The sequence below is a fragment of the Toxorhynchites rutilus genome, chromosome 2 (genome assembly GCF_029784135.1).
Source record: "Toxorhynchites rutilus septentrionalis strain SRP chromosome 2, ASM2978413v1, whole genome shotgun sequence".
In the NCBI taxonomy this organism is placed as follows: Eukaryota; Metazoa; Arthropoda; class Insecta; order Diptera; family Culicidae; genus Toxorhynchites; species Toxorhynchites rutilus.
The window spans coordinates 223,849,404-223,861,319 of NC_073745.1; positions in this window are offsets into that span (position 1 = coordinate 223,849,404).

Here is an 11,916-nt window from a genome sequence, read left to right on the forward strand (position 1 = left end):
AAGCGCTTACTACCACTATTGAAGCAGCACGAGGGCCCGACCATCTTCTGGCCGGATCTCGCTTCGTGCCACTTTTCAAAGGACGTGTTGGAGTGGTACGAAGCCAACGGGGTCACCTTCGTGCCAAAGGAAATGAACCCGCCCAACGCGCCGGAGCTTCGCCCAATAGAGAAATATTGGGCGATTATGAAGCAGGCCCTCCGGAAGAACCCAAATGTTGTCAAATCGGAGGCGGACTTCAAGAGAAAATGGATTTCTGTTCAAAAAAAAACTACAACCTGACGTTGTACAGAACCTTATGGACGAGGTAAAGAGGAAGGAGCGAGCAAACGGGCTTGGGCTCGAAGTATGAATAAAAAGAAAATGCCAAAAGTTGTTTAATAGTTTTTATTTTACTGTCTAAAATTTTCAAAAGGATCGGTCTACTGGGCGAATTTCTACAGCGTTTTTTCCGTGATGCAATTTGATGTGACACACCCTTTAATCGAATCCGCCCAGTATTATTTTAGTATTACTCCACTATTGTGTTACATTACTATTGTGAAAAATGAAATAGATAATCATTTCAACAAAGTCACGCTCGAACAACACCTCCAGGTGAGTTGATACAATAGATTGAAGAAACGTGAGAAGCATCATCAACGAAGTGAATGAGGTGAGAGTGTAATACTCTGAATGATGGAAAGGTCTGCAAAGTGTGTGTTAAAATGATACACCAAACGGAAGTGAGTGCCATTGGAAATGTATAACAACACATAAATAGTAACGAAACATATGACCGGATTGTGCCATCTCAGAGCAGCTGCTAATTGCCATACCAACACGTGAGTTGCTACTGCAGCATCAGCAATTGAAAAAAAGGGAATTGGACTGACACACGTGCCCCATACGACTGACGTAACTCCGGCGCTTACATGTGCAAGGCGCACGTATCATTCTTGGCCCCGTCTCAAGCAGCTTTCTCGCGGTGAAGCATGTGATAATTGTCGGTAATATCCATGTAAGGTAGTGATACTATTTCCGTACATTGTTTCCGAGAATTATCTTTTGATTATTTGAGACATTTCACGTTCTAATTGTTATGACGCATGTGCTAACTTTCTTTAAACAATTGACCTTGACACAGAGTCAATACTCTGTTACACTGAAAATTTCCAAATTAGGTACACTGCTTCCGAAAAGCTAGTCGTACTACTGGCTAGTGTATGTGAAGAAGATCGATTCGTTCTGATAGAGTGTAATGCTCTTGAACAAGTTTCTGATTCGTTACCTTAGTGGGAATCACGTAGACTCTTACTCTCAAGTATTTCATGATATCGGTGTTAGTTGAAATTGACTCTAGTGTACAATACTGCCACTGGAAACCGTATATCGGCGCGAACCGCTTTCAGAATACCGACTTAAACGGAGAGTAAAGAACAGATGTAGAAAGAAAAATGCGCAAGTCAAGTGCATGAGAAGTTTTCAATTCCAGCAACACAAACGTGCAACATTGCACGTAGTCAGTGAACATAGCAATGAAGCGATGAAAGGTTCCGACCCACGCCAGTGTATTATTCTATTTCATGTCACTTAATTATTAGGATAATTCAACAAATGGATATTTCACTTTTGAAAATTTGTTTCTTTTGAGTAACGCAGTATGGTAATGGAGCGACAACATGAAAAATGCAATCATGTCGATTGTCTCCGGGACAGATCACCTGCGACCATTAGAGTGTCGCACCAATCAAAATGATTATTTATGAAGGTTCGCTAAGTGATTCCTTATTTGAAGGTGATACAGCATAGGACATGGTTGAATCTGTTATCATTTGCCCTCAAAAAAACATTCGTTTTTCTATTAATTCACTCTAAAAAGATTATACTTCTGAGCTCAACGGTCGGTATTAGTTTGTTTATCACATGTACGATAGTATACATTTTATGTCACAAAACAAACTAATGCAATGCGTCGCTTATGTCATGCTATAAAAAATTGCGCCATCTGTTCGTCAGTGCGAAAATGCCGGCAGGTGAATTCGGAACAGAGACATAACAGTACAGACATGTTGTTACCAAAAATCTATTTACGATCACTTTTGTTTCACTAAAAAAGAGCATTCGGATTTTTATGACTTAGGATTACGTCTTTCGGAAACATATTGGGGTTTGAAAAACGAAAATCGATCGCATCGTGAAAATTGTCCAATCTCAAACGCTTCAATTCATGATATCATCATTGATGTCATTTCATGATGGATTGCACTCCATAGTAATTTATTTACGATTGAAGAAAATAATATATCTCGAAACTAATTGTTGAATTTCCGTTAAATTTACAATCAGATGGCGCAGCGAGTAAAATGATGATGTTTTTGACGTAGGACTACGTCTTTCATTTCTGTACCGGGGTGTAAGTTCAAAGTTTCGAAAACGAGAGCGTGACGCTGGACTGCAAGGTCTTGAACGTAAATACCTTTTTACCTGAATGGAGTGGTATAATAATCACTTCATCCGAAAGATAAAATGTCAACGAATTATATGATTGTCACTTACTGGCCCAAAAAATCGTTTCAATAGCTTAAAAATTGTTTTGAAAGCAAGCTATTGAAATCATAACAATCTAACTCATTGATTGGTGATCGCAATGTGTTCCCGAACAAGGACGCAAAATCTAGGCACCTGGAGAAACCGTCATAGCGAATACATGAGAGCTATGATTTGTTTTGCTCGCTTGCATTAGTGTTTGGGAAACCATAGCGGACACACGTAAGGCGTGAGTACTTCCACTCGCATCAGTTTCTGTTCTGTTTTCGCATGGAACAGTCATGAAAAATTGTTTGCGTTTGTATGCGTCCGAACGAAGGAATATTCGCATCCATTTACGCATTCGGCTTGGTGTTCCCGTGATGCAATCTAATTGGCGATCTAACGCAAAACGTAAACGATCGGTGAGACATCTGGATTTTGTTTTTGAACTAAGAGAATGATGATAAGGTAACCTAAAACTTAAAAACAAATCACGTATATTTTACTTCCGGGCTTTCCAAGGTAGTCCTCACATGCAGGAATCGTACATTTTTCTACTTGTGTTTGATTGTGCTCTCGAATTTCCTTCTTTAATTCAACCATTGTCAACATTTTTATAGTTTTCACTACTGAAAGAGGTAAATAAATAACATGTTATATATAAAATTGCGCAGAATTTAATTTCTTACAAACTCATCGCAATCAAATAATCTTTTATGATTATGAAATTGTAATTTATGGAAAGAACTACAAACCTTCCATAAGCTCACATGGCAAAATTTAAAACCATCATCACTTTCACCGCAGCGCCACCTAGGTGTAGATTTGTACGTTAGATCGCTAATAGCATCAGTTTCTGTTCTGTTTTCGCATAGAACAGTCATGAAAAATTGTTTGGGTGTGAATGCGTCCGAACGAAGGAATATTCGCATCCATTTACGTATTAGGCCTGGTGTTCCCGTGATGCCATCCAATAGCATTCTGCTCTGCTTTCGCATGGAACAGCCATTGAAAATTGCCACATCACGATAAAAACGAAATGAATTTTATGCAAGGTTATATAGACTTTATTTCGTTTTCACCGTGAAATGGCGCCCTCAGTCTCTATTCTGCGTATGGTGTGATCATGAAAAATCTCGTGTCATTCTCACGAAAACAAAAATGAACCATGTATCAAACATCTTCAGTTGCTTTTACAAGGCCACTCAAATTCCATCGGTTCGTTTCGGGACCATCAACAAGTTCGAAAGAGTTAAATTTTATGTTAATAACAATTCCATACTTATACTCATCCACACATTAACTAGAAAAACTTTCAGCAATCTTTCAAAATATTCATTCATTCATGCTTTATAAATTGATTCAGATCCAATTTCAAATAAATGATTGCCGATCCAACGGTAGTCCTACGTCTACCTTGCGGTTAAATCACATATATAACCCTTAGATAAGATCAGACAATATAGGGTCTATTACGGACCAAATTTCTGTCAGTCACTGACGTCGCTGATTGGCTGATTTCGATAAATTTTGTAAACAAAATCATTTTTTCCAGTGTTGAAATAGTGAATTAAATGAATATTACGATATTTAGTTGAAAGGAAATGTGAAGGAATTATATACAAGTTTATGTATGTGTTTTTTTCTTCTTTTTGGTGAGAGGAATAATTGTTGATTTGGTTTGAAACTCGTTTGAATTTTCTAGAAAAATCTGAGCTTTTCCCGGTTTCGAGTATTCGTTCTACGCTGAAGAGGTTAGAAAATCATCATTTTACATTGAGATAAGGATGTTATGAAGGATGGCTCGGTATAAGTGTTGTAAACAGATTTGCTCACCTTCCGGGTTTTCCTGTATATTGCTAGTTTTTTAAGGCATGCCAGCAAAACAACCAAAGGCAAAAATTTCCAGGATTTTAAAATTTTCACAGATTTATCCAGATTTGTTTTCGGAATTTTTTAGTATTTTACTCCCCAAAACCATATTCATTTCTTTCAGTTGTCAGAATCCTACTCCGCTCCACTCACATCGAAGACATTTATGACGATTGTCGTCTTTCTCCATCTACAGTGATACAAACTCGTAATCGTACTCTACCATGCAGATCACTTTTCCCTTCTTTTGAAAGTCGAAAACAAGGTTTCGGAACATTCTATTTAGGTGAAGTCATAGTGGCATATGAGAACTAAAAGATTTGTTACCTGTTTTCAGAATAATGGTATACATTCCTCTAAGAATTGCGAATGTATGAAAATTGACTCAAACTCATATTCGTACTCTGGCTCTCGATTTATGAGGTGTTGTATAATTTCAGGATTCCATCATTAGTATGGTTAGTAGATTTTAGAAAAATGAAAAAAATGGAAATTCCGCCGTCGCAACGGCCAAATTGGTCGAATTGCGCTACGAACTGCTGCCCCATCCACCGTATTCTCCAGATTTAGCAGCTTGCGACTTTTTGTTTGTTTCCAAACTTGAAGAAGTCACTCGCCGGGCAGAAATTTGAATCGAATGAGGAGATCATCGCCGCCACGGAGGCCTACTTTGCGGACCCCGAGAAAACGTATTTTTCAGATGGATTAAAGAAGTAGAAGCATCGCTGGGTCCAGTGTATCGAGCTAAAAGGAGACTATGTTGAGAAATAAATCGCAATTTATCCAAAATTTTTGTTTTTTTTTGTGGATAAGTACTTATCGGACTGCCTTCGTATATGTGCCTTGTGCTTAGGGTTATTTTCTGGGTAAAACTTGAATCCTCGATTCAATCTCATTTTGTTCACACTTTGCGTCATATTCTCCTTCAGGTTGCTCAAGTAAACATTCTGATCTGATACACCATCGAAGCAAACCAAATTGAACAAACGAAAAGTTTGAAAGTTTCATGAATTTAGGGAGATCCGAAACCTGGATTTTACTGACTTTACTGTAAACGAACGCCAGGATGCTTCCTTTAGTGTAAATTTTTTCTGCTTTTCGTGCCACTTAAGCCTTTGAAATGCCGAAACAAAGTTGGTTTCATGTATGATGTAAAACGGTGTCGATTCCCCTTGTGTCATTGATTGTCCTTGCACAACAGCGCAGCAGCAACAGTATTCTTAGTAGTCTTTTACCTAACGTACCTTCAGACCATAATGGACAAAAAATACGGTTCACGAGTGGCAATTAGTAGATCCATCTATTTCTTAAAAATTTACTCATTATATGCTCAATTCTGAATGGTAAATATTTCCCTCGTAGATTAATAAATTGAAATCCACCTAGTCAACATCCAGTAACTATCTAATGAGTTGTTAGAAATTACAAATTACAGGAAAACTGCTTTTGGAACAAACAATGCCGTTCTACACATAGTTGTCCCATGTTCCAAAATCAGCAACTGAAAAAAAACGCAATGAATGTTTTCTAGCATATTTGTTTACCAGAAGCTTCAAGTATTTCGGTTTAGCAATACACTGGATTTTTTTATAAGCAGAGAACTATTATTTTATGAAATGTGAAAAGATCCCCTCATTTGAATCAATCAATCTTGGTTACAAACTGAAATATTCATGGTGGGACAGTTATGCCTAGAATACCAACATGGGACAATTGAACTTGATGTTGTTTTTGAAATACTGGGAACAAATAATTTTTTTTTGTTTTTTTTTTATCGAAAGATTATGCATAAAAACATCATTTTATGAAGAAGGGAATTTGGTTGATCTGCAATTCTTTGCCGAATATAAATCTCGTTGTTATTAGGCATTCGTTAACAAGGTGTACACGTGTTCTGTTAAACTGTTTTTTTTTATTTGTTTGAGATTTAGTTCGCTCTTTCAAATCAGAAATGAGTACATTAGCCCTGCTGCAAGTGTGCATAAAATTCGTGTACTTGAACCGATTTATTTGATAAGGATCCACAAAAAATATATAGTGGGACAGTTATGAATAGAATATCAACATGGGACGATTGAGCTTGATGTTGTTTTTCGAAAAGCTGGGAACAAACTCTAACATTTTTTGTGTTTTTTTCCGGAAGACTAGGCATAAAAACATCGTTTTATGAAGAAAAGTGAAAATTGTCAAAAAGTAACATGGGACAATTATAAGTAGAACGGCAGTTAAGTTGGCTTCAAAAAGTCATTTTGTAATGTGTATGTGAGTGTGTTTGTGTATGTTAGATGTAAAACAGAAGTATGATGTTAAAATGTATTATCACAAACAGGAAAATAAAAAATGCTACTTACTGACACAGTCACTGTATATCGTAATTTTTATTGCTAATATAAACAAAATTGACAAAAAATCGATTTATCCAGCAATGTTCTGTTTTTTTTCTAATTTTTCCAGCTTTTTCAAAAAATTTAGTTGATATCTCTGGTTGTAATTTACATTTTCTAATTTTTTTTTAACATTTTACTTTTTCTACATTTACATTTACTTTTTTGGGTAGCATGTGTTGTTGAAGCGCGGATCCTTCTTGTATCGGTCGAACGGAATCCCCTACATAACTAATGATATCAACCAAGTCAATGTGATATCGATTTCATAGTTATTATCCACAGCATGAGCCTCTGAAAAATGCGTGGAAGTTAGTACGCATAACCTGCATGCACTATCAAACTTAATATTTTCGAAAAGTGTCTACAAGTTTGGTTCAATCGCGCGTTGAAATCATTTTAAATATACAAAAACCACTTTACTTCCTTTTCTTTCTTACTGACGACATTTAATAATTAAAATGAATTTAAACAGAGATAAAACGATCTAATCCCGTTTTTAAGCGCGTAGAAATACAAACATCATCAATTTTGAGGTTCTTGAGCTCAAATATAGGTGTCTTTTAAACTGATGCAGTTTTGCATAAATCCGTCAATTGGATATATTTTCGCGCACCTTTTACAATAAAAAAAAGTTAAACATTCTAGGGTATTATGTCCAAGACCCGACCGCATGACCGCACAACTGACGTAGAACTTTGAAGCTATTTCTTCCGATACGTCGGAAATTATTTTAGAATAAAACAAAATTGGGGAATACAGGTCGGACTCGATTATATATACAGTGACTTAAATCCGTAATCGTACTCCACCATGCAGATCTCTTTTCCTTCTTTTGAAGGTCGAAAACAAGCTTTCGAAACATTCTATTTGGATAAAATTATAGTGTCATATGAGAGTTGAAAGGTTTGCTACCGGTTTTCAGAATAATGGTTTATATTTCTCTAAAAATGGCGAATGTATGTGCTAAAGTATGAAAACTGACGATTATGAGAATCGTACGCTGGTTGAAATCTCTACTCGATTTCGAAAGCGTTGGCCAATTTCCTAATTCCATCATTATTATGGCACCCCTTGTTCATTGCAACTATCTTTAGCTGTCTTTAGATTTATCTACGAGTTTTTTTGGTGTATTGGGAAGGTATATTTATCATTTTTTTCATTGAGTGGTTTTTTAAATCGTTATTTTTAGAAATTTTATTTTTTCTAAATTTACTACACAGATAACTTCCTTAGTTTTTTACAGGGATTGATGTCGGAAGATTGTGGAGGAATATCAATACTTTTGAGTAATTGTTTGAGCATTACCCATGTGCGAACTTTATATCTCTTGAGCTCTGGGTCATTGTCCTGGCAAAACTTGAATCCTCGATTCCATCCCATTTTGTTGACACTTTGCTTCATACGCTTTGGAAATCGAGTAGAGATTTCAACCAGTGTACGATTATGAGTTTGAGTCAATTTTCATACATTAGCACATACATTCGCCATTTTTAGAGAAATTAAAACCATTATTCTGAAAATAGACAGCAAACCTTTTAACTCTCATATGACACTATAATTTTATCTAAATATAATGTTCCGAAAGCTTGTTTTCGACTTTCAAAAGAAGGGAAAAGAGATCTGCAAGGTGGGGTACGATTACGGATTTGAGTCAATGTAATCGCAATTTCACTTTCAACGTTAATTTTCGAAACCAATACATGATCGAATCACAAAAAAGCTATTTTTCTATTGATGTTTGACATTCATACATTAATGAAAAAATTGTTTTCTTAGGATTCGATTATGTATAGGATTTGAAAATAATTGTTGAAAAAAAAAATGGTCGACTATATATAATCGAGTCCGATCTGTATAAGAATAACTCATTGATACGAGGAACATCAGCCGACCGCATAGCGTAAGCGTAATGCACATCAAGCGTGGATGGAATCCGAAATCGTTGAAGTGTTTATTTTAATCTGTATATTCGGGTTTTCCCATAAAAAAACAATGTTTGATCAAAATACGATATTCCTCCATTTTCTACACGAATGTTCAGGTAGTGACACTTGTAGTTTGTGAAGAAAAAGAAAAAGAAATGTCATCAACTTCACACATAAGCTAGTGACAGATGAACCTCTCGAGATGAATGGTGTTCATTTTAGTGGCGCCATCTGTTGAAAAATCCCGGGACTATTCAGCCCATGTAGTATATGATTTGGAGCGCTTTGAACATTTTTGGTCTCTTCAACAAATATTCAAAATCAATAATATTTTCAACAATTATACATGACAATAAAGTTTTTTAAGCTTTTTTAAGTTTTTTTATGTGGTTGAAACTTGTCATCTATGAGAGGATTTTTTTTCGTTTTTGAGTTATATTTTGTGAAAGTTAACCGATGATCCGAAAAGTTATTTGTCCCTTTTTATCGAAAAATTCATTACTTTCGAATTACTGGACCGATTCAGATGATTGACATATTAAATTGGAGTCAATGAAAAAAGGGATCTTTTCTAGTTGCATAAGAGTACCTCAGGGTAGCTAGTGATCTCCGATTTTTGAAATTAATCGTTCATTCATCCGCTAATGGAATACTTTTGAGCAGTTTCTTATTCGATACCACTAATCGCTCCAAATAATCGATTAATCGATTAGTCGTCACACAGAGAAGAATAATTAGTTAGACTAATATTTCTCATCTGGCCATCTGGAATCAAAAAAGTGTTCATTACGCCTGAAAATCAATTATTATCTTTTACGCTCCCCTAAACTCGTAAACGAAGTTCAATTCGCATTGACGGCATTGTGCTTCGTTTAGAAGCTGAGGGGAGCGCCAAAGATAATGATTTATGTTCAGGATAAAACTGCAGCGGCCGTACGGTTTTTTGCTCTGAGTTTGGGTCGATTAATCGACGTAAATTATTCGTTCGCTTCGATTATTGGTTGTTCAGTATTCGTTCGATTAATAATCGATTTCTGTAGAAAGTATTCGATAAATCGATTAATCGAATCATTATCGGGGATCACTAAGGGTAGCGTCCTTGGCCCTCTGATCTTCAACCTCTTTGTCAATGACCTGTCTCACTGCTCTCTTCATCTAAACTTTCTTTTGCCAACGATCTGAAATTTTATCGGAGCATCACCTCGCCCCTGGGTTATGTCGCCTCGCGAAATTATCTCTGTCAGCCGCCGTTACAACCTTACTTATCACGAATATTTTATGGGAGCGGACACGCTTGACCGTGTCGAATCCCTCTGCGTTTTGGGAATTGCCATTGACGCCAAACTCGGGTTCAACGAACACATAGGAATCACGACCACCAAAGCTTTCTCTACTTCTGGATTTATCTGTCGGCACCAGGATTGGGCGAAAAAGATCGATCTTGATGGATCGATTTTCTAAACGGCGCAGGATTCGATTCACTGATTAAATCGGTACCAAAGAATCGATCTTTGAAAAATCGAATGTCTTTTTTCCAATTTATTCACTTGTTCTATACACTTGGTGTCTTTTCTTTGAACATGGAATAAAAATTTAAAATTTCTATTCAAACATCAAAGGCATTTCAGTTTGATTCTCGGAATGAAGATCACAGTCAAATAAAATTGAAAGCCCAGAATAAAGTGTATTTTCCAGAAATTCATCTTGAACCATCATGGAATTATTTAATTGTTTATTATTTAATTAAATTTCTAATAATAATTTCCAATTAGTTTAGGAAATTATTATTAGAAATTCAACAACTGATATTCACCCAGAATTCCTTTGACAATAATCTCGTTGAATTCAATCGTATCACACGTCTGGCATTTTATCGAAATCTTGGTAGTAGTTCCAGTTCTAGAAAAGAACACTTCAGCTGGACCTGATATCGCCAGCCCATCTCGTCACAATTTTCTCTGTCAGCCTAGTAAATGTGAGGGTGTACCACTTGTGACCACTTGTTTTATAATGACCAAACTTACAAAGCTACTTTTCCTAAAAACGACCACTACGGCAACCTTGAGAGGGATGCAATGTTTATGAAATTTGTCAAGTGGTTTTTGGTGAGATTAGAATCAATGTTCACTGAAAAACAAATTCACATTTTTTTAGCGATCAAAAATAAAAGGTCGATTTTCGCAATTTTTTGGAGCAGAAAAAATCGATTCGAAAAATCGGATATCGGAAAGGAAAATATCGATCTTCTAAATACCGATCCAAGATCACCCAATCCTATTAACTATCACTAATTCAACCTTTTAGGAAGCTATCCAAATGTTTACAAAAAATCGAAAATCGAAATGGAAAAGATCGATCATCTGAAAATCGATCCAGGATCGCCCAATCCTAGTCGGCACGCCTTCGATTTCACTGATATACACGCATTGAAGACGATCTACTGTTTTTGATGCGCATATCTTGGAGTATGCTGCTACTGTCTGGTGCCCTTATTACAATCCGCAGATAATTAGTATTCAACACATACAAAGGAAGATTATTTTGATAATTATTATATTCTGTACATATCGAACAGTTGGTCGATTTTTCTAATATGGCTGAGGGCGGAAAGGACCCCCCGTTGACGCAATTGAATATTTCTGATACCGAACCTCCTCCTGAAGAGCAGGAGGATGAAGCAGAAATTGAGGTAGAAAATTCTGTTTACGAAGTTGATAGTTCCGAAGATGAGGAAATCGACGAGAAATAGGATTTTCGTCCTAAAGAATACCCTGAAGGCTCCAAAGGCCCATTCATTGTGTACTTTAGACGAAAATCCAAACCTCTCAATGTCATTCGCATCTCGAAGGAACTAACTCAACATTTTTCTGACGTTACCGAAATTACACGGATGGGGCCAGACAAACTACGAGTTGTCGTCTCAAGCAGGACCCAAGCGAACAAAATAACGCGCTGCGACCTCTTTGCGATTGAGTATCGTGTATACGTACCCTGTTGCAACGTCGAAATAAACGGCGTAATAACCGAAAAGGGTTTGACCCGAAAAGAGATAATCGATGGTGTCGGTCGCTTCAAGAACTCCACACTAAAAACTGTGAAGATTCTTGCATGCGATCGACTGAAATCTGTGTCACATAAAAATGACAAAAGAATTCTCAATCGGACAAACTCTTTTCGTGTGACTTTTGAGGGTTCCGCCCTTCCAAATTACGTTGCAATAG